At 41.8% G+C, this 25,223-nt stretch overlaps 1 pseudogene; it reads right to left on the bottom strand.

Moving 5' to 3' along the window:
- Window positions 1-15,054: 15,054 nt before the first annotated feature.
- Window positions 15,055-21,269, bottom strand: LOC124776083 (annotated as a pseudogene).
- Window positions 21,270-25,223: the final 3,954 nt, after the last annotated feature.

Genomic DNA, 25,223 nt, shown 5'->3' with positions numbered 1-25,223 from the left:
ACGTTTTGCTGTCCAGCGCCATCTGTCGGACATTTTGTGAACTTTTTTTTGATTCTAATAAAACCCCATGTCATTTCAAGCACGTGTGTCAATTTTTACCTCTCTATCTACATTATTCCGTGGTTTATTAAGTTTTCAAATTTATACTGACTTTTTGATCACCCAGTATCTTGTGAAACATCCCCTTGGAAAAATTAATGAATTACTGTACTGATAAACCTCGTATGTTATTTGATTTTCAAACAGCTGAGCATAACTGAACGTACTCAGACATTTCTCTCTTTACTTATTCTGATCAACACTAAACTGACACACAATATTTTTAGCGCAACGCAATCTGACTTTCAATAATCCCTACAAAAGAATGGCCCTGACTAACAATAAACTATACCTTTCATGAATCACTTACCTCACAAAAATCTTCGATACTCGAACTACTGCAATACAGCTAGTACCAATACTGCCAGCTAAATAAAAGATTCTAACTACTGAAGGACTGAAGGCACTAACTACTGATAGGCATTGTTAGCAAATGAGAGATTCTGATAGAGAACAAACAATGTATTTACCTTAATAATATTCAAAAGTCATTTTATATATATATATATATATATATATATATATATTCATGATAGTCCGCAGCTCGTGGTCGTGCGGTATCGTTCTCGCTTCCCGCGCCCGGGTTCCCGGGTTCGATTCCCGGCGGGGTCAGGGACTTTCTCTGCCTCGTGATGACTGGGTGTTGTGTGATGTCCTTAGGTTAGTTAGGTTTAAGTAGTTCTAGGGGACTGATGACCATAGACGTTAAGTCCCATAGTGCTCAGAGCCATATGTTCATGATATACAGTATTACAAATTTACTCTTTCTGATGGACACACGTCCAGATCATCCGCTCTCAAAATTCAGCCATCTCTCTCCCCACATCCACCACTGCTGGCGGCTCACCTCCAACTGCGCAACGCTACGCGCTGTTCACATTCAACTGCCTAACACTACAATAGCAAATATTCCAACAATGCAAACCGACCACAAACTTCACACAGCACAGTCAGTGATTTTCATATAGAGCGCTACGTGGTGTTACCAACATAAAAACCTAAACAGCCTACTTACAGTTGTTGTGAGCAGAGAAACAGTGGCTGCAAAAATGGTCGCCAGGACGTGGAACAGTCACTGCATGTGACAAACCCGCTTCAGCTCATCTAAAGCTGATCAAGTTCACTGCTGGTGATGTGAATGTGAAGTGGAACCGTGAAGGAACAGTCATAGGAAAAACAATACCAGACAGACTCCATGTACTGACGAAAAGGGGAAAGGGGAACGCCGAGATTGCAGAAGGTGGTTGTAAAAATCGTATGAAATAATCGGAAGAAATCACTCGTTGGTTCCAAAGTGATACCAGTGGTCCAGTGACTGTACGTAGGGAGCAGAAGAGGTTGGGATAGGGGAAAGTAGGGTGAAGTGGTCAGGGCGTGAAATGTGGCCACTGCATTTTTTTTGTCCTGAAAAGAGCTGTCACCTGCCGAGAAGTGGTCAAACCAATTCTGATGTCCACCATAGCAGTTGCACTGAGTTTGCCAGAAGAAGCTCGTTCATTTAATTTTTAGTACAAACATTCCTGATTTCCAGGCGTCTGATGTAAGTAATTTAAATTATTCGTGTTACCTGCCTCACTTGTGCGCAGAGTAATACTTACATTCACCCTATCAATATTGAAACAACATCCTTTGGTCTCCAAAAGTAGTTCCTTGTTGTTTCTTTCGTTTTGATAGTTTCTTCTGTGAACTGCTAATGCTGACATGGTGGCCGATCGGGAAAATGTCATCAGGTTAGTTGTGGGAAACGTGGTCTAGTATTTTCCCAATAAGAATTTGTTACTTCCACACATCTCACGTAAGAACAAAGACCAGATTGGTTCTAAATCCTTTTATACACAAAGGTCTCATCCCTCATTCTATTGTTTACTAACGATTTTGAATTAATTAAGCAATATTATTTAAAACCATCTTTGTTCAGTTGTATTTGGCGTAGTACAAAACTCCGTTTGAAAATAGTCTGCTCCAGGCGCTTGGTATTCTGTCAGAGGGTATCAAGACGCCTAAAAATACATCCGAAAAGCAGAACAACAAACATGGTATCATGTTGTGACGGCACTGACCGCTTTAACCTCCCCCCCCCCCCCCCCCCAACCCTAAGGTATGGAAAAATGGCCACTATGTTAGAAAATTGCTTATAGCTCTCATACATTATTTTCCTTCAAACTTAGAAATATTTGATTGATACCTCACAATACATATGTTTCAGAATGTATAAGCAGTAAGGTTGTATCAGTAACCATGCTTTGATGAAAATCCAGTTTTCCTTCGTGTGGCCACTTTCCTCACCATCCCCTACAATAGCTCGATCAGCTTCTCGTTTCAAATTTCCATAGACAGTGCGACGCGACGCTTGAGGCGGTGAAATCAGCGGTGACATTACACAGTCTGTGAATGCAAATGCATGATTTGGTGCTATGAATCACGTATTCTGTGACAATCCCATGGAATGGTTCGTGTTTGGTGAATGGCTGGAGAACGTTACCTGCCATCATGTGTAGAGCGAACAGTGGAGCACGGAGGTGGTGATGCTTCGGCACTGGGGGTGTTTTTCTTGTTTAGAGTGTTTATTACACTTAAGAAAACGCTAAACACGGAAGGCTGTGAAGACTTTTTAAAGCACTGTGTATGCGTGCAGTAGAGGAACGCTGTGGAGAGGACGATTTTGTCAACATGACAAGCACCTTGTCATTTGTCAGGCAGTTGTTCGTGGATAAAAGCATACCTGAAATGAGGTGGCTTGATCAATGTCTTCAACTGAAACCAGTAGAACTCTTTAGGGATGAGTCAGAGTGTCGACTTCGCTCCAGACACCAACATCAATGACCACTGTATTCTCTGGCTTCGGTTCTTGAGGAAGAGAAGGGTGCCACCCCGCCACAGACTTGCAGACGTGTCACTGAAACTGTCCTTGGCAGAGTTTGAGCCGTCATAAAGGCAACTGGCGGACATCCTCTTATTAACGTCAACTAATTGGTGTCTGATAGTTGTTGACCAGATAATCTACATCAGCCTGACCTACTACGTTTATATTAGTACTTCTTTTATCACAACGACGGAGTCACGTGACGGAACGGTGAGACCCTTAAAGTTAACAACGGGTTATGTTTCTTGCTGCGGGCTTGAATGCTGGCTTAGAGACTCACGAACCTCCACAATTAAGATTGTATCTGCACTGTGTCCCATTTTCTTATATTTTATTGCTGCAAAATACGTCTGTATCGATTTCCAAGGAATTAACGAATCTAATCTCAGAAGACTGCTGCCAAAAATTAATAACGAAATTGATCAACGTGAAAAACAAGCAAAGTTGTTATAAAATCTGCACTTATGAACAACTACGTGCGTGGTAAAATTTGGGAGCTAGTTAGAAGAGTTATCAGTCCATCGTCGTACTCTGGAAAGAAACTGGTGGTCTTGTAGTTGAGAGATCCAAACTGAGATTCACCCAATACTACAATGGTGTGCCAAACTTAATGACGAGAGTAACTTTCGCATGACGTTTCACTGCCAAGCAACATGGAACTACGACCATTCATGGATAGAAATGCCACAGTATAATACAGTAAATAACTAAAGAAATCGCAATGAAGCGAACAGAAAAAGACTCTTTTTTTCAAGGACATCGTTCTTAATAGGGTGTGTAATCACCACAGGTGTCAATGCAAGCTCTTAACGTGCTCCAATGCTAGTCCCAAGGTTGTGGTAGGGCGTTCAGTTCCTCCACTAGCGCTTCGAACAATTTCTGGATGGTCGTTGGTGCACCTAGAGGTGCTGCAGTATCCCTCCCCAATGCACCTCACACGTTTTCGATGGGATTTACGTCAGGAGAATGGGCAATCCAGTCTATTCGCCTAAAAACCTTTAGTTCTAGTACCTGCACTGTTCAATGTGGTCTCGAATTGTCGCTCATAAAAATGAAGGTAGGACCTCATTCACCACTGAAAAGACGTATACGAGAAAGCAATACAGTGTTACAATAACGTTGATCAGTGAGTACTCGGTGTTCAAAGATTTGGAGGTCAGTATACCCTGGTAATGTTATTACTCCCTGCATGATAACATCTCGATTGCCAAAGAGATCATGCTGGACAACATTCCTGGGTTCATTACGTGTTCCGACATCTCTACATATAAGATACGTCCTGAATCACTTCTCAGACTGAATCTGCTCTCACCCGAGAGGAACAAGCAAGCACCAGTTGCTGTGCACGTGTGGAGCGTGCGATTTCGTGCGTTACAGTCCTGTTAAATGTGGCTGCAAGTGCACGTAGGTCCTTGCTTGTCTAATGCACAATGTAGCGGTCATCAGTTGTTATAGCCGCGTGGTCGAGGACATCTTGTCACGGTTCGTACTGCTGCACCCTTTCCCTCCCCCCCCCCCCACCCCCACCCCCACCCCGCCCTCCCACGTCGGAGGCTCGAGTCCTCCCTCGGGTTTGGGTGTGTATGTTGTCCTTAGCGTAAGTTAGTTTAAGTTAGGTTAAGTAGTGTGTAACCTTAGGGACCGATGACCTCAGTAGTTTGGGTCCATAGAATCTTACTAATAATAAAATAATGAAAAGAAAATATTGCTGTAGTCAACCGCATCCGACCACTTCCTTCCTCTCCTTCGGGCAAAAGTGCCTGTACTTCGGAACGCTCCCCATGCCACAAACAGTGCTGTCTAGCGCCACACTCGCCACACTTCGTCCTTCTTCCAGTTTACCAATTATTCTCCCGTGTGACGTCGTTCAGATTTTGTCACCGGGCCATGTTGTAAAGAAGAACATCACGGTACACAGTAACAGCTCGCCGATTGACACAGAGTGTCCTCTCCCTATCTTCAACAGCTTCTTATTCTGTGGCCGGCCCCACTTGGCGGTACAATCACGTCCACCTCACGCCATTTGAGTCGAGCCTTCTGTGCACTAATGGAAGACCTCTGGCCACATGCTTCCGCACTTTCATTCATTTCCACCGAGTATTTAATATCGTATGTTACTTTTCTGTCTCGTACTTAGGTCTTGCAGAGCTGTGTAATTAAACAGATCACAGATCCAAGTTATCCACCCTGCGTACGTAAATACGGACCAGATTAGAGCTAACACAACTCCGTACATATACGTTAACCTATTACAGTTTCAAGCATAAACTGAACCATGAACTATTCTTGAGGTGAGGCATGGTGGCTTGTAGAGTATATAATTATGTTGTGCCTTTCAGTGAACCGTACCAGTATGGGTAGGTTTACTGATGAAGTGCACGAAAGTTGCAGTTGAAAAGCATCGTGATGTGCGAACACTTCAGCTTAGCGTCCTTATACCACTCTCTCATTGTATTAATTGAACTCATGCATGAGCTTCATATCGGCCATCTCTTCATCAGAACGCCTATGTATAACGCTGTCTACGGAATTTCTTCCGAGCTGTTCTCATAGCGTCGTCTGCTGCATTTTAATTCCTTTACAAATCACTTACTATTTCACACTCGCTGTTATCTGTGAATGTTACCTTTCGAAGTGTCATACATTTGTATTTTTTTTTTTTAATTTTAAGCTTAAGATTTAAGCTTTAATCGCACATTGCTGCTTCCTGTTTCGAACTTACCACATTCTGCTGACCCTCCAATTAACTTATTCGCTGTCTAACCACCTACTCTCTTCATCTTACACCTTTCGCCTTGTGTTTAATTACATTCACTGCTTTTGAGATTTAACTTCATTCATTAGTTATTTTATGGGTCTTTCAACGTAACGGCAGGCTCCGATGAACAATTTTTATTATTTTTTTATTAATAGTTCGCTCTTATTTCACATTTCTCACTTACTTTACATTCATCTATACTCAATGCTTTAGATGTAAGCTGTTTTGTTATTCACATTAGTGTTTCTTAACGTAATGACGAGTTGTTATGCAACATTTACTGTTTCATAATACTGCACATTTTTGCAACACCTTTGAAGCTTGTTTCTAAAGTTATTTTTGTTTGTGCAGTTTATAATGGATTTGTTTCTGGAATTACTTTTACTACTGCTAGTAATGGTTCTCTTATATTTTGCTCGACGCTCTTTAGGAAATGATTCCCATTTTTTCGTAGTTTATGGTATTTATACGTGATGTTCTTGATGTGTGAGGTGCCACATTTCTCTGTTACCTTTACTGCAGTGTATTAACAGGCGTAATTTTGTAATTAATAATGGATCTTTATTTACAACTAATGGCGAATTTCCTCAAAATCTTACTTCCGGTTTTTTTTCTACTTACCTCAGGTAGAAACAAACCTTAAACATCACTTGCACGATCCACAGAACACTTCGAAGACAGCAAAAGTCCTATGATATACAGCCGTAAAGATATTAAATATGGTCAACAGAGATAATTTTACAGTTCATCCGCAGAGTTTGTATACCATTCGTTCGAGCAGAGGATATCCAATGTATGTAATCGGAATCATTGAATTCTTATATAATACACTAACTGACAAAAAATAGTGAAGTACCCAGAAAATGAAAAGGAGACGAAATAAAACTTCACGGGTTGATGAGCTATGTGATGTAATTTCAGTGATTATAAAATCGAGTTGAACTTACAAAGAACTTGGCAGTATGAGCCCATTTTTCATGGTGACCTGGAGCCCCCTTTGAACTTGATGCATGCACTGATTCGGTAAGGAGACTGCAATAAGGCCGTTGCTTCCACTCTTGAGGCAAGATCACCCACAACTGTTGTAAGTGGCCCTTGATAGCCTTGATACTGTCACCGTGACGAAGCTGGCGTCGGAGCTGGGCCCACGCGTGTTCTGTCGAGGACGGGTCTGTGGATCTCGCTGCCACGGGAGTACTTCAACATCACGCAGACCATGTGTGGATGAACATTGTCGTGTTGAAAAACGGCACCCTGATGCTGTCGCAAATGAGATTCTGCGACGCCACTCATCTGCAGTTGAGGTGTTAACGACGGTCCACGGATGGGTCGATAATTCCCTTGTCTAGCTGTTACTAGTCTCCGATCAATGATCTGGGATGACACAGAAAGTTTCAGGGATTCCTCAGATGGCAAGTGGAAATGTGAAGGGGTAACGATGTGACTTGTGTATAGTGAGGTAATCCATTCCGATATTGAGACATCGTCGACCGGAACCATGATGACGAGTTTGCCTGTCCTCACGTTTCCACGTGGTCCCAGATCGGGACACTGTCTCATCCGGTACCCCAAAAAATCTTGAAACCGAACGATTCGACCAGCTGGTCGTATGGTGACTGATACTGAAGCGCATTTCGAAGTCCGTTGGGTGCTGATATCACTGCTTCATCCGAAGATCGTTTATATTGGCATGACAGTGTACTATGCCAGTAAGCAGCATTTGTGAGGCAATTGTTGTGGACGAAATCGTTACCGACATGGGCTGGCCTGCCCAGAGCCCCGACCTGAAATTTTCGGTAAGTTCCTGTGGGATGAAACTGCTGAGGTCATCGGTCCCTAGGCTTACACACTACTTTAAATTAACTTGCGCTAAGGACAACACACACACACACACACACACACCCATGCCCAAGGGAGGACTCGAACCTCCAGCGTAGGGAGCCGCCCCGACCTGAATTCAAAGGAATATTTTCGAGTGGTTTATGCATGGACGAGGTACTTCAACTGATGGTGTATATGACAAAAAGTATCACCACAGCTTTATATTGAGAACATCTTTATTCTATCACGCGACTAGTATTAGCGGTACATCACCGCCATCTTCAGGCCCCTCCAATACCAAAAGAGTATTAATGTCCTTGGCGCTTTTACACGTATGGTAGCTTTCAGCTTTCATCAGGAATCTATACTCGATACCATGTCGTGTGACAGAATAAAGACATTCTGAAGATACAGCTGTGGTGGTACTTTCTATCTCTGAAGTGAGTTAGAACATCGATCCCGCACCTGACCTTAATTTATCTGCGTTCTTCAAGAAGGATGAGGTGCCATTCCTCCACAGACATTCAGACATTTCAATGAAATTGTCCCCATCAGACCTTAAACCGTCAGCGATAGGTGGACACACCTCACGTTAATATCCAATAACAGGCTTCTGGAAACTTTTGATCTGATGATGCATATACACAGGACTCATCCATCGTACCTTCACCAGAGCAAATCTAGAATTGACCCACTTTGGTTCCAAGCCTTACCTTTCTCAAATCCTTGAAAACGAACATTCCGTCTCGCTTCCGCGACCGATTTCCTCCTCCGATCTGCATCCAGGAACTTCTGATGAAATTCCTACACAGTCTCAAATACCTAAACCACTCTGGCCTTCACCGCATCTCCAGTTGTAGTTCTCATCCCTAGAAATAGTGCTTTGCTGCTGCGCGTAGCATCCCAGATCAGTTTTGTCTCATAACACACTAAGTTATTTCCAGTTCAGTTTTAACCGCCCACCCTCACACTGTGAAATGAGAATGCAAACTACCCTCCCTAAAATGTTTAACCGATCTAAACCATTCCAGATCAATGCTTCAATTTCCATTTTTCTTTCCTAGATGTATTCCTGCTCGTAGTCTAAGGTATGCATTCTATCCTTCCTCCAACCATCATTTAATGCGTCATCGTCTTCATTACCTTCGATATCAAAATTTCTTGCCTGCTACCAACCCTTTCCAGCAGAACTCAAACGCATCAGAAGAACACACATCACCATCGTTACTCCATCACTGCTATATTTAATTAAAATTTATGTTTAACTCTTTTTTGGCAAGTGCTGGAACCGGAACTTGTCCTGTAAATATTCGAAATTGGAAATACAATTTTGTGATTCTCAGGTTGTTGGGAAGTGGTTGGGAAAAATAAATTCAAAGAGTATGAAGAAGAAAAGAATGAAACCGCTGTGGGAATGAAGATTTTACGTGGGAACGAACGGACGTAGAACGGGGCCCTAAATTTCACAGTCGCAGGAAGTCGTTAATTCTGTCATCTCGGTAAATTTATCAGAATTGCTGTTTATTTCTTCTCACTGCAATTTTGATCACTTTGTCTTATACAGTAAAAAGTTGCTTCCCAACCGCATTTGTTATTGTATATCAATGCTCCGCAAGAGTTTACTGTGTTCGGAAAATCTACCAGAGAACGGGAAAATTGTTAAAGCTTTTGGCCGTCATTCACCGCGATTGTTAAGGAGGATTGGAGAAGCCAATTAATCAAAGCTCACTACTAACATAGTGGCTTTCAGACCTGCAAAGAGTATTTTTACTAACATGAGAAGCTTGTAAGGAAACAAATCCATTGTCTCTTCTTGGGCAAGCCTCCAGTTTCTAGAGCCTTCTTGGCTTAATACTTTACTGCATTATTTGTCGGTATCATCAGATGTTGCTCTTTAGTTTCTCCGTTTGGTAACATACCCTACAACAGAAAAAAAACGACGCATTACGATTTTACGAATGGCTCATAAATTTATAGATGTGATGTACATGAACAAAACCAAAAAATTATTACAATTTCAGAAAAATTGGATTATATATTCAAGAGACGACTTTCTGAAACTGAGAAAGTCAATGACGCATTGATCCACTTCTAGCCCTTGTGCAAGCAATTTTTCGGTCTGGCACTGATTGGTAGGGTTTCTGGATGTTCACCTGAGGGATATCGTGTCAAATTCTGTCCAATTACCGCGTTAGTGGGTCAGAATCCTGAGATGGCTGGAGGGTCCTGTCTGTAACATTCCAAACGTCCTCGACAGGGTGGAGATCTGACGGCTTTGCTGATCAAGACAGGGTTTGGCAAGCACGAGGATAAGCGGTAGAAACGTCTTACATCTGTAATGTGATTGACGGGAGTAGCATGTTTTCAGTGAGCTCCGATGGTCAGTGGAGACTTACCTGCAACCTAACTGCCGCCCGCCATACCGTCCGAGATCCAGCACTGATGGTCCGGGATGCCATTTCTTTTCGTAGCAGAACCTTTGCAGCACAACGGTACGCCCACGATATTCTACACCCCATTTTGTTTACCTTCAAGGCAAACCATCCTGCGCTTCAATTTCAGCACGATAATGGCCTTTCGCACACGGCGATAGTTTGTACTGCCTGTCTTCGTGATTGCCAATCCCTACCTTGGCCAGCAATATCGCCAGACCTTTCTCCAATTGAGGACGTTTGGAGCACTAGGGGCAGGGCCCTGGAATCATTCTACGATTTTGACGATCCAACTCAATTGGACAGAATTTGGCACAGTATCTCTCAGGTGGATCAATCAATGCCGAGCCGAATAAGTGCTTATAGAAGGGAGCAACGCGGTATTGATTTTCTGAAGCTATTTCTCTTGATCAAATAATCCAATTTTTCTGTAATTGTAATCACTTGTTTGTTCATTCATATACATCACACCTACCGATTTCCATCCCATTCGGATAGCTCCTTCGTGGTGCGTCGATTATTTTTTTTCTTACAGTGTAATTTTTTGTATCGAATAACAAACTACTTAGGTCAGTGATGGACTGTCTTCCTAACATGTCTATTCTGTTGCCTCTTCCTCTTCTTAGTGGGTAGTGACGCATCGGCATGTGGTGCCTAGCCCTCAAAAGGGGCTTATTAGTTGTCGTTCCGGTCCTTTATTTTTGGCAGGAATAGTTTTAACGGGGTTTATGACATCTTTAATCGCCCCGGTACTTTCCTTTGTATGTGCTGAGGCAAGGCAAATTGAAGGGCTACCGCCTCCTTTACCAAAGGCAAATGGGAGGGCATAAAGCACACGTTAAGGGAGCAGTAACAAAGTGGACACTTTAATACATGGGGGAGCACATGATGACGACGACGGGCTATGCGCTGTATAAAAAATTGTACCTGGAAGACACGAGCTGCTGTCGGCACACCCAAGAGGACAAAACACGCAGACAGTGCTGGCTTGTAGCTTGCTAGAAACCTCTTACTACAGAGAGGTGAACAAGGTGACGTTATTAGCTGGTGCGAGTGTTTCTTGAAGCGCGATTGCTATGAGGTATTGCCATGAATATCCCTCGGTAACAGAGCTGCAGAGCTTTCACACTGTACCTTTGTGCTCCTGTCCGCCGCTCATTTTACAGGGCAAAATAAACAACAGGGAACGCGTTTTAAGGTGTTTATTATAATTAGTACCGTATATCTGTGGGAGGACAGAGGCAACTGCAGCTATATACTTGTACTGATGAATCAGAATGGCCTCACATCTGGAGTTTTCCGAAAGAATTCAGTGAGAGGGCCGCGCTAACGAAAAGATGCGAGGATGTTGTCCCGTTCCCACTGCTCGGCCTTAGCGGCACTCTTACGGCAAAGGTCACAGTTCACTTTGCACGTCGCTGTTCACTGGAATGACCGCCATTGTGTCCGCTGCGCCCGTGTCAATGATCGCTAGTGCTAACCGTTATGATACACCACAGATCATTCGCCGGTCGATGGCAGCGCTTTACACGAGCCGCCAAAACGAACATACGGTGTCGCATGCTAGACTTACTCGCCAACTAGGAAGGATGCTGAACATACGGAGTACATGAGTCCCATGGTGTTACGTGCTGTTAAACATTTATTTGCAGAAAAATGCCCATGTTTGTTTTTATTCCAAACTTGTATTAGTCCATATACTCCTTTCCTCCTTTCCCCTCTCTCTGTCCATCTTCTCCCCCGCCCCCCCCCCCCCCCTCCTTATCAGCTCACCTCAGCTCCCATACAAGCTCTATATTGAGCATGCAAGTAAGGAAACGAATAAGAAATTTGGAAATTTAATCAAAGTTCATGGATAGGAAATAAGAACTTAGAAGTTTGCCAATGACATTGTAATTCTATGAACGACTGCAAAAAATTAGGAAAAAGCACTTGAAGTGAAAGAATTCTATTATGACAAAAGGTTACAAGGCGGACATCAACAAAAATAAAAGAAGGCTAATGAACTGTAGGTAAATTAATTAACGTGATGTTGAAGGGTTAGGTAAGGAAACGATAAACTGAAAATAGTAGATGAATTCTGTAAATTGGACAGAAAACACAGTACGGTGTTCCACAGGGGACAAAAAGCAGACTGCCAACATCAACAACAAGCCAGGGGAAACTTGCAAAAAAATATTGTTGTAGGGTTATGGAAGCAAAGCAAAAAATTAAAAAAAATGCGGACAGAATTCCACAGGGAACGTAAAAACTACAATATTCAAGGAAAAGTGACACAGTCCTTAAGAAAGGAGCAAAATGGTTTCCATGAGACGTACTATATCCCCTAAAAGGAAATATGTCTTTGAGAGACAAGCATGCATTTTTATTTTGTTATATTTAGAATACTGATGATGCTATGGCGGCAATGCCTCCGTAGTTTCACACAATTTCTTTGTCAAGCTTGTTATTGTTGATGGTGACAGTTACATGTGAAGTAATAATTGCTTTCTCAAGTATCACAGTGTCTGTGAAACATATTTCTAGCAATGCAAGTTTTGTAGCATGTCTATCAGACCAGAATTTCCGAAAGTTGCACTTTTATTTCTGGTAAGCAGAGGTAGATGGAGCTAATTGCCTTGTCTTTCATACATCTGTTTAAGTTACAAAGCCTCGTATGTTTTAAATATTTTATAGGGGTGTGAAAAATGGAGCAGGTTCCATTTACGTCACTAAAAGGAAGACGTCGAAGTACTGAGAGAGGTGGTCCAAGCTTTGAAGAGAAACTTGCAAGAGGTAAAGAAGTAGATTTTCTGACTATTCCGACTGTGATCCTCTGTTTTTTTTTCTTAAAAACCGACTTTTAAGTCTTCCTCTGATGAACAAGATTCTGTTGCAGGTGTTGATTTTTCCTGCACGGTCACCAGGCAAATAACGATATTTCAGTTCCTCTTGTTTAGAAAGTTAACATGATTCAAATGGCTATGAGCACTATGGGACTTAACTTCTGAGGTCATCAGTCCCTTAGAACTTAGAACTATTTAAACCTAATTAACCTAAAGACATCACACACATCCACGCCCGAGGCAGGATTCGAACCTGTGACCGTAGCGGTCACGCGGTTGCAGATTGTAGCGCCTAGAACCGCTCGGCCAACCCGGCCGGCAAGGGAACATGGATATTCTTGGGAATCAAAAGAACCAATTTAGCTAGACGAGTATCTGATGATAACATAATCCGGAGAATACCGAATATAACAAAGGCTATTGTAAATTTAGGTGATAATCCTAATATGGAACATAATTTGTCTTTGACGTTTGATGACGAACTCATAGAACCAGTTGTGAAATAGACAAGATAATTCGTCTTTTATGTTTGACGATTCACTCATAGAACTAATTGTGAAATGAAGAAACATTAAACTGGAACAATACAGAAACAGGACTGATGTACAGCAGCAAAGTAACTACGTATCTACTGATCTGTTCGAAATAAGAGAGAAAATGCGGTCTGTGTTCTTACCAGGACAAGAGGAGTATAGCAAGTAGGTGTGTGAATTGTGATAAAGCTGGTATGCCTAGAATGTTCCAGAATATTGTGTGTTTAGTATTTAACATATTAATTAACTAAAATATTTGTGAATTCGAAGTTAACTCTGACATTAATTTTGTCTATGCGCAATACTTGTATTTTTGTAGAGTTCCGAAAGTAATACATATTATAATCCTCACTTGATGTGGATGTTCAGTGAATTATTGTTCAATTTGTTCATCGTAATAATATATTAACGTACCTCTTTGCAGAAAAGCAAACTTTTTTTTGTTACCGTGTCATTCAGACACATATATCCTGTCAAGTAATAATAATCAGTCTCCCTAATAAGGGATGTAAATGTAACAACTTGTAATGCTACTCCTTTTCTTATTCTGCAAAATAATGGAAGCCACGTGCATATAAGCAGGATAATTCTTGAAATACCTGGTTTACCTATCCTGAACATCTAAATCAAGGAAGGGTAACTGTCTCATGTCGCTAAATATGTGAACGTCAATAACAAATCTGACATTAGTCGGTATACTTCATAACAGTGGGTTTCTGATTTTTTTGTCGTTGGATTAATCTTCTCCAGCAAATACCTAAAATATCGTAATTTAACAAAGCTTCGTCGACATTCAACAGTTGTTTAAAAGTTCACTGTGAGGTTATGGACCAATAAATAATGCTCTTTTCAGTCATTTTAGTTTATTACGTTTTGGTTTCCTTGTTTCACACCAGGTTACGACGAAGAACATATTTGTTTCTACATACCATTTACAAAGAGACGATACGCTATTCTGATTTTCTTCGGTGGATCTGGCTGACGTACGTTCTAGGAACGCGGGCAACTTGTAGCTGGAGATATCAGGCGACACAATTTTATGCGCATTATCACTTTCGTAGCAGGGTTTCGTATCATATTTTAAAACTTGGTAACACTAGGCAACATGTGGGCACGTATTGTGCAATCGTGTGTTGTAGCGTTGCGTCGGTGGAATTCTGCCTGAATAAAACCCGAGTCTTGCCTCCCCTGGTCACTGCATGCGAACAACACCAAGATGTAATCAAATTGTGCGTCATTAGGGTGTGGTATTCTATCTTACTGCCAGGCTTTTAATTCCCAGACTAGTATGACTTGCTTTCTGTATAAGAGCAGCTTGCGAAGAGGTAGAGGACATCAAAAACTAATAATTGATGTACAGACACCAAGGTTTGATTACCCGCACAGTATTTTAATAAGGGAAAATTACAATATACTCTCCTATTCATAAATGAAGAACAAGGTATTCATATGCGAGTGATTATAGGAAAATAATTGTTACGGCGTAATGTCAAGCGCCGGCACGCCAGTTGGGAATGAGAGAGAAAAGATGGCTGTGAGAAGAAGTCAGCCAATCGCACGCTGACCGGACTTCCCTCCAGGAAGACAAAGCGACAGCAGCGGCCCCTGTGTGAAGAGGACATGAGCGCCACGACAGTCTGGTGACGGCCCAGTTCAATAGCAGCTTGAAGATTAGCTAGATCACTTCGCTTGTACTCTCTATGTAGCACAGACTTTGGATGGTCTATAGAGAAGAAGATTGCTTATTTTCTGATAGCAGATTATCTTCTATTGTAGGTGGTAGCAGCTGTTCATCAGCAACTGTGCTCTGGTTTGTCACTGTTGGATCTGAAATTAGTGGATTCTGTGTAGTAGTAGCTGTTGGTGTAAGTGACCTCACTTTGTCAGGTGGTTCTGCAATTTCTTCTTCTTCTTGTCCATGATGTACTGAGGGAGTCACCAGCTGTGTTTTAAAAATCTCTACTTCACTTCTAATATAGTCTTCAGTTTTCACTATTTGATTACTAGTACTCCGTGGCTATGCTTTAGCATTTTGCTTTGGTTCTTCAATTTTTTGCCATTTTTTCGAACTTCTCCCGTGTGTTGGGTGGCCTGAGAGATCCAACATCTGGTTTCAATTTTCATAATTTGTTCCAACTTTTTCTGGTTTTGCACTGAAATCATGTGGTGATTTATCAACTCTTGCTGTCTGGAGTCCAAATTTTCCACCAAATCCCTGTTTATGATCCGGTTGGCTTTCATGTTGAGGAAGATTTTCATGATGATCCCAACCAACTTCTGACTTCTCTTGCCTGTCAGCTTGGACTAAAAATTTTCCACCAAAACCAACAGCATAATCTTTTTGACTTGCATGCTTTTCAGTCTTTTCTACATGATCCCAGCCCAAAGCAGACTTGTCGTGTCTGTCAGTTTCAACTCCAAATCTTCCACCAAAGCCTTTAGCATAATCTTTCTGTGACTCATATTTTTCGATCTTTTCTACATAATGCCAACCAGCTGCAGACTTATCCTGTCGATCTGCCTGAATTCCAAACTTCCCACCAAATCCAGAGCTGTAGACCCTTTGTGACGCATTTTTTCCATTTTCTCTTTATATTCCCAACCTTCTACACTCTTGTCAACCCGATCCTTGTGCACTCCAAATTTGCCCGCAAAGCCTGCACTGTAATCCTTCTGGGACACGTGCTTCTCTATTTTTGCAACATAGTCATGTCCAACATCACACTGATTCATACTATCTTTCTGCACTCCAAACTTCCCTCCATAGCCAAATGCTGCTTTAGGTTCATCTTCCAACTTTGTTTAAGGATTGCATCTGTAGTTTCTTCAAATAATTTTTTATATCTATTGTACCAACAGTTCTTCCTGAGCCTTCAACTGTTCAAGATCCCGATCGTTGTTTTTGTTCAGTAATATCGTTAGCAAAAATCTGGGTCTGTCTCCCAGTCATCGTCATTTCCATCAGCTACCTGTAGATTTTGTCCAGCAGCCGCCTTCCACGTTGTGCAATATTTAAACTTGAAACATTTTATATGTCGCCCTTTGCTTGCGATACATCTGTGTAATTGCGAAGTTAAGTATAGTATCTTATCTTTTTGTAATAAAACTCATTAATACGACTGTTTGAATGTTTGTCTAGCGAACCGTGTAAGCAGGCTTCCTAGATACCACACTAATAAACACAAAAGAAACTTATTCGGCACGTACTTCTACAGAGCGCGACTTGCTATTAGTTTAACTTTGCCCATAGTTCCTCAACATCCGTCACACTGAAACGAAATGAAGCCCATTAATTGTGCTACCAACAGCTTATCTGCTCTTTCTAACATAAAGTTCTCGTATCCTTCTTGATGCAATTGTTAACAACAGTAAACAGCGTGGCTATGATTGCTAATTCGTGTCACTGTATTAACATTGTCAGTGTGGTCAGGTGTGACTGTAGCTTTGGTTCTTCTGAAGAATTAAAGATTTATGTAATTTTATGGTATCTACAAAAGCACCTATTTGTACCAGAGCTATTATGTGGAAAAACACCTTCCTATCACCGAAACTGCCACTCGACTATTTCCACTAGAAGACAAGTTTGAGCCTCTCATCAGATCACGAAAAAAAATGGCTCTGAGCACTATGGGACTCAACATCTTAGGTCATAAGTCCCCTATAACTTAGAACTACTTAAACCTAACTAACCTAAGGACATCACACACACCCATGCCCGAGGCAGGATTCGAACCTGCGACCGTAGCAGTCCCGCGGTTCCGGACTGCAGCGCCAGAACCGCTAGACCACCGCGGCCGGCGTCAGATCACAGCCTTGGACAGTTCCTGCACACATGCGCTGCAGCGTATATTTCATTAGAAAGGGCAAAATTATATCTGTCGTTTCAAGCTGAAATCAGGAGTCATCCACTGTACCTCGTAGTTCATTCACAATTTGACAATAAACCACGGCTTGATTCCTTTTTGATAAGATAGCGATTCACAAGCGACTGGATTATCGATTATTGTCTCTTCCAAATTCAACTGATATTTACAATAAGAAACGAATGAAATAATAGGTTGTAAATCGAACCTAAAAACAAATTACTACTATTTGATTCGTAATACTGCTTATTTCTTCCTTTTAGTTCTACTGCACACAGGAACTAGTTCTAAACGATCTGTGAGCGGTAAACGTGTGAGATACAATAAAATACAAGTAGAAGTACAAGCAAAATGGAAGATTTTCGGCATTTTATGACGCCCTTTGAAGGAAGTGATAGCTAACTAGTAAACAGAAAAGTTACATCTCAGTCGCATTTAATTGAAGTACAGTCCGATTATTCGGGTTACTGATGCGAATTCCTGCCGAATTAATAAAAAATTTTATTGTCCGTTGGATTTGGCGTCAAGAGCAATTTCCTGCCGACACAGACCTTGCTTATTAAATTCATTAAAATGTGAGAGAGCTTTTAGTAGACGCTGCTTGTGTTTTCGTCTGCAAAATAATATCGCCCGGAAGAGTTATTCTGATGCAAATTTCAGTCTTGATGATTTATTAAATCGAATTGTAAACAACAGAATCGTCAGAGAGATATTGCTAGGGTTCCAGCTGAACTTCGCTGCTGTGTATTTACGGAAATTCTGTCGCAAATCAGAAATGTCGTTCCACAAGTCGCACAGCAAGACATGTAATGTAATTAACCAACAGAAAAGGGGTGCAAACAGCCGAAATATTAAAATGTTTGCATCACAAAGACACTTTCAAACATGTTAAGTTAATAAAAGCCTGTAAAAATCAGTACACTTCCTAAAGACTTCAAATTTGACTTCACTATTGGACAGGAAGGGGAGAGGAAGATAACTGTCCAAAAGGATAGAAAATGTCTGATCCGTTAGTGTTTCATTACATGACTGCCGACTAAGCATTGAAAGCAGTTATTTCCATCCAGTAAGTGGGAGCATGTGTACATAGGTATTTAAAGAACCACATAAAACTAATCGTATTATGTGTAGATACCACATAGAGAGCAACTGGAAGAATCCTCAGGAACTGTAGTCCACACATGAAGGAAGTGACCCTTACCAGTTAGAATTGATACAGTAAATAAAGAAAATCCCAAGAACATCAGTGCCTTCCTTACAGGTTCGTATAGTAAGCGCAGAAGTATCATGTAGAGACTCCTCTCAACTGTAGCGGCTGACGTTACAAGAGAGGTACAGTGCAGTACAGTACAGTACAGTACAGTTTACAATTAAAATATGAAGAACATAGGTTGCGAGAACACTCAAAAAAAAATTCTATATAACGCTTCCTCTTTATCTGACGAAAATATCATAGGGATAATGACAGAGAGATTCGCGCTCACATAAACGCTTGCCAACAATCGTTTTTACCGCACGTTATTCGCTACAGAAATTAGCGAAAGGGGTGCAGGTTGTGAGTGGCGAAGTGATAGTGGTACATAAAATACACCTGCCACACAAAGTGGTCATGATAAGACTACACTTAACCGTTTAAACAATATGTTGTTGTTCCTCCACTGGTTGTTGAACCACACGTTCAGAACAACAATGGGAACTTGTAAAAGTACCAGTTTCGCGATGTGCTGAAAACTCTAGTAAACAGTTTACGATCAGAAATCCGACGAGTCGGAAAGCGCCGATGGTTTCTTCGACAACAATAGGAGCATTACCATCGCGGAAGCCAAAAGCATACACCATACCTGTGTACTCTTCATTAGTGTTGATGTGTGGCATTTGAGCCAGCGTATGTAAGCCTACACAGATAACCGATGTTTCTGACTGATACACTCTCAGCCCCTCGAACTAATTCACGCACAACACAGCACGAACAACTCTCGCTTTCAACGGGGTAGCTTATTGGCAGAGAGACATCCCGAGCAAAGAGGTTGAAAATAACGAGTTGGACTGAGCTAGAATCAAATGTCAAAGAGGCTGGGTGAGTGAGACACATACGTGCGTGCACCGCTGGTATACATCACTAGACTGGCAACACCGTATACAGAATCAGTAGTGTCACTGAAGCCAGCGCTTTAGAACTGCAATATGACGGCGAGCGCAAGGACGTCTAAACGGGTGTTTATTTGCTGATAAAAGAGTCGTAAAAATGTGGGTAACAAATTCGTCTTTAGAGTTTTGACATAACTGTCAATAAATGATTCGTGTTTGGCTGTAAGTTTTCGTATAGCAGACAGAAGATACAAGGAAAGGAACATATCCCTGACAAGCATAATCAGAAACATCTTAAGAATTTTTTACTGTGTTACTGTATGTAGGCCTAAATAATTACATTACAGTTTGTCTTGTCTGAAATACCGGCAGTAGGTTATGTATATTTTTAGGAGTTTTATAATTCAAGTATCAAGAGATGTACCTTAATGATATGTTTTTAGCCAGTCTCGGTCAACTTCAGGTTTTCTTTGAATAGCATGGTCGTTATGAAAGTGCTCCTATAAGTGTTTGTCATTGATAACAAGTGTCTTTATTCATTTGAGTGTTCTTATGGGACTACAGTCTGCTTGAAACGTGTGTACATGGAACTCGTTCTTCTCATAACACAGTTCTACAATATGTGTCTGAAAGTCATGGAGCGTACGAAAATATTTCCTCAGCTACAGAACTTATTTTTACCACCTCGTAAAGCCTACTTCATTTCATTACAGAAAATCTCGGTAGTGCCACATACAATCTTCCTCTGTCTGCCTTGTTACTTCACCAAACATCTGGCTTCAGTGAAAGATGCACCTATGCCAGTCTAGTAATGTATGTCTGTGGCGCGCACTTGAAAAAAAAAAAAAAAGGGTAAATTAAATGTAGCCTAGCACGGAAATCATTCTGAATATAGCTTGTATATAGTTATTGCTTGTAATATCACAGTAATAAAGATAGATGTGTATAGTTATTCGATTATCTCGTTGAGCGATAAAATATTCAGGTTATTAAATAACCAGTAATTCCTGAAGGGCGGCAAAGAGCGATATTCGCCTGTGAGACGCTCATAAGTAATCTCTGAGTACAGCAATGTTAATCTTAAGCGGATAATTAATTTTTTCTTATAATCTAATTGTAGAAGAGGAAGTCTTTGTATTGGGGTGCTTTATGGCAGGTTGCCATAAGAATAAATCTTAATTTGAGGAAGTTGAAGTGAGAATACTGACCAGATCATTAATTATTTTTGAAAGCATGGAGTAGGAAAGTATTGTTCAGGGAATATACCAAAGTTTATGAGTGCTGAGGTACGTTTGTTTATTTTTTTCGACGATTCCCCTAATTTGATACGAACACCACTAAGACGTCGCTTAGTTCTATCGAAATTAATGCGAACTGATTTGGCGGACGAACCTGTACGCGGTCAAGGCTGTAACAAGAGGAATTTTGCTCTCTTGTTTGAAGTTACGAAATCTATGGGACTGATAATCACTTCTCAGCAAGAGGCTGCATTGCATAACGACAAACCCCGGTGGATCTAATGCGAGAAGAGTAAGGACGTTTTCAGGTATCAGGGTAGTCGAAGTAGGCAGCTCCATTGCATAGACTTCCACTACATTCTCTGCTTTTGTGAAAACGTACACCGTTATTACTACTACCATTCAAACTTGGTTACACATCGACAAGGTAGAGTGCAGGTTATTAACCTGAAGTTATCAATTTACTTTCCGTATCAAAGAAAATTTCTTGGAACTTTTTTTTATTCAGAAATGGAGATCTTCAGTTTGTAATCTACACAGATTACCTTCTTGCCAAGTAATTTAAATTCGGTCAAGAAGGAAATTTTAAAGATTCAATAATTATTCCCATGTAATAGTATAAGCATGCTTAAAATGATCGTTCGTGTCATATTCATGAATACTGATTATTCCTTATGGGCCACCTTGTAATGTACATGTAGTTGTAGACCTGCACTGTCATCCTCCATAAGAGCTTCAGACAGCCGCATCGCGGAAATGATAGAGAATATGTTTATATCACGTTTTCCTTTTAGAACGGCTTATACTCTCACAGTTTGACGTATGTCCTTTCCTCCCGAAATAACTAGTAAATATGCGGCACATTGAGGTGGCCGTGCTCCGTAATACTTTGATATGTAAATGGTAAAAATCCAAATACGTATTAATGGACGTTAATACGATGCGCGTCCAACCTTCTCTTTTATAGCGGCTTTTACTCTGCTCGGAATACGTTTAATGAAGTGTCTGAATGTCTGTGGAGGAATGGCAGCCCGTTCTTCCACAAGAACTGAACCCAGAGAAGGTACTGATGGACGCTGGGGTCTGGAGAGAAGTCGACTTTCTAACTCATCCCAAAACTGTTCCATTGTATGGAGGTCAGCACAGTCCAATTCAGGAATGTTATTGTCCTCAGACCATTGCCTCTATAATATCTACCTTGCTTTTCTAAGCTACCAGCTGGGCGCCACAGGCAGGCAAATAAATTGTAAGTGGGCTGCTCCTTTGTTGGCAGCGTTGTGTAGCGCTTTGCATTGAATCTCTGACTGCGCTTTCTTTGTAAGAGACTGTGGCTGGTCGGGCAGTTGGAAGTTAGTCGCCAGCAGTGATAGTACTGTTGGGCACTTGGAGGTGAACAGCCAGCAGTGGTGGGTGTGGGGACATTATAGCCAGAGGTGATGGAGTTAGACGTTTGAAGTGTTAGCTCGAGCGAACGATCTGGACGTGTGTCTGTCATGGAAATGTAATTTGTCGATGATTATATAATCTTTTGGAACTGGATATCACAAACGTTTATATATTATATGATTTTTAAACTGGTTGCCGCATTATTAAGGTAAATACATTGTTTGCTACGCAACAAAATCTTTCCTTTGCTAACCATATCGCCATTAGAAGTTAGCGCCTTCAGTAGTTAGAATTTTATACTTAGCTGGCAGTATTGGCGCTCGCTGTATTACAGTAGTTCGTGTAATGAAGGTATTTGTGAGGTAAGTGCTTGATGAAATGTATCGGTTATTGTTAAGATTTCTTTTTAGTCAGGGCCATTCTTTTGAATTAATTATTTGAAGTCAGGTTGTAATTTTTTTGAGCAGTCAGATTGCGCTGCACTAGAGTATTGTGGGTCAGTGTTGACATGATAAGAAAAAGTAAAGAGAAAGTAGGTTTAATTGCATTCAATTTCACTCAGCAGTTTCAGAAATAAATTCATAAGTTTCACCCCCCAGTTATTTCAGCTTAAGTAAAAATTTTAATAAAGAAGTTTTTGAAATGTAGAGCGAATGTTTCAACTGTGGAGTTGAGACAACATCTGCAAACCCAACTTTGAAGAGGATTGATATTGTTTCTAAAATAAGGAGACGTTCCCTGTACCTTCTTTTATTTTTCTATCACTTTTTCTCGCACGGTATGGCCGAGTATATTCTGTGTAAATCTTAGTATCTTATTACAGTCATGTCCATCCCGATAGCTGAGTGGTCAGTGTGACGGATTGCGTTCCTACGGGCCCGGTTCGATCCCCGGCTGGATCGGAGATTTTCTCCTCTCAGTGACTGGGTGTTGTGTTGCCTTCATCATCATTTCATCCGCATCCGGCCCGCAGGACGCCCAATGTGACGTGGAATGTAATAAGACCTGCACCAAGGCGGCCGGACCTGCACCGCAAGGGGACTCCCGGCCAATGACGCCAAACGCTCATTTCCATTTCCATTACAGTGATTAGAAGCGCTTTTTAAATAAGTAATTACAACAGCTTCCAAATCTCGTTTAAGTATACCTTCACAGATGTGGGAACATAGTTCTGCTTACACACTCGGTCTCTAGAGACGGTTCAGACTGAAAATTCAAAGCTGATCATTCATACTGCAATGCATAGTCTAAGAAACTGCGTTAACGATCAACAGACGCATTCAATTGAGAATGAACTCGTCAACCGCAGTTGCGGTTCCGTATTAGCTGTAGAATATTTCTGAAAAAAAAAATGAAAATTTGTGTTGGATCCAGACGCTTCGGTTCACCGAGCCCTCTTCCGGTAGCGACCCGAATCTCCATTAGTCCTGGTGTTTACTTTCCCTCGTGAACGCACTACATTGTTTTGATTCCTGCACAGGGTGAGCCACCATCTCCTCTGTCGTATCCTACTACTAATGCGGAACCATAATCAAAATTTGCGAGTTCATTCTTCACTGAATGCGGCTGTTGATCGCCAACGCAGTGTCTCACATACTGCACTACAGTATTCCATGCCATAGCAAGGAAATGATGAGAGAAAACAATGTCTTAGCCTGTTCACGAATCGCGCTAAAATACAGGATGTACGTAAATTCCCGTTACAAACTTCTATGACTTCTAGAAGGGAGTGAGTACATCACCCATATCCGGAAACGTACTTTATCGTTTCTACGACGGTTTCAACTCAGATGATTAAATCATCCATTTCTGCTTGAGGAACTGAACTGGGCGTAAAGCACTACAATTGTTAGGTAACAATTCGAAACGGAACATAACAAAACATCCATTTATCACTTGAGCACATGTGTTTGTATTAACACTTGAACGTGACATTAATCCAAAACAAAAAAGAACCCAGTATACTGAACGTACAAACAGTACTGATGCATTACAACAGCGTCTCGATGTTACAGACTACGTTGTTACAGACATTGCATCTACGAAGCATGTTCTGGTACACACTCTTCATCACACCTGGTGTCCCTTCAGTTTCCAGTGCAGGAGCCAGAACTCGTGCCAGCTCTGTGTCCATAAGAGTCTCCCAAATAAATTTTAAATCCGACGATCGCGGTGGAACCATCTCAGCCTATCCATCTTCCACCACATAATCTGTTGAGATATCCCCGAACCATATGTGAGAAGGGAGGTGCTGTACCACCTTACCGAAGCCATATTTCCTGACGGTCATCCGGTAGCACAGCTTCCAAGAACTGGCCCAAAGCATTTTGCAGAAAGCTCACTTATGTAGGACCAGTTAGCTTGAGTGGAAGGAAATATGGCCCAATCACATGACCATCTGGAATACCTGCCCAATTGTTGACACCAAAACAGTCTTGAAATCCCTGAATATACACTCCTGGAAATTGAAATAAGAACACCGTGAATTCATTCTCCCAGGAAGGGGAAACTTTATTGACACGTTCCTGGGGTCAGATACATCACATGATCACACTGACAGAACCACAGGCACATAGACACAGGCAACAGAGCATGCACAATGTCGGCACTAGTACAGTGTATATCCACTTTTCGCAGCAATGCAGGCTGCTATTCTCCCATGGAGACGATCGTAGAGGTGCTGGATGTAGTCCTGTGGAACGGCTTGCCATGCCATTTCCACCTGGCGCCTCAGTTGGACCAGCGTTCGTGCTGGACGTGCAGACCGCGTGAGACGACGCTTCATCCAGTCCCAAACATGCTCAATGGGGGAGAGATCCGGAGATCTTGCTGGCCAGGGTAGTTGACTTACACCTTCTAGAGCACGTTGGGTGGCACGGGATACATGCGGACGTGCATTGTCCTGTTGGAACAGCAAGTTCCCTTGCCGGTCTAGGAATGATAGAACGATGGGTTCGATGACGGTTTGGATGTACCGTGCACTATTCAGTGTCCCCTCGACGATCACCAGTGGTGTACGGCCAGTGTAGAAGATCGCTCCCCACACCATGGTGCCGGGTGTTGGCCCTGTGTGCCTCGGTCGTATGCAGTCCTGATTGTGGCGCTCACCTGCACGGCGCCAAACACGCATACGACCATCATTGGCACCAAGGCAGAAGCGACTCTCATCGCTGAAGACGGCACGTCTCCATTCGTCCCTCCATTCACGCCTGTCGCGACACCACTGGAGGCGGGGTGCACGATATTGGGGCGTGAGCGGAAGACGGCCTAACGGTGTGCGGGACCGTAGCCCAGCTTCATGGAGACGGTTGCGAATG

The sequence above is a fragment of the Schistocerca piceifrons genome, chromosome 2, assembly GCF_021461385.2.
Source record: "Schistocerca piceifrons isolate TAMUIC-IGC-003096 chromosome 2, iqSchPice1.1, whole genome shotgun sequence".
NCBI classification, from domain to species: domain Eukaryota; kingdom Metazoa; phylum Arthropoda; class Insecta; order Orthoptera; family Acrididae; genus Schistocerca; species Schistocerca piceifrons.
This window is presented reverse-complemented; position numbering and strand designations above follow the sequence as displayed.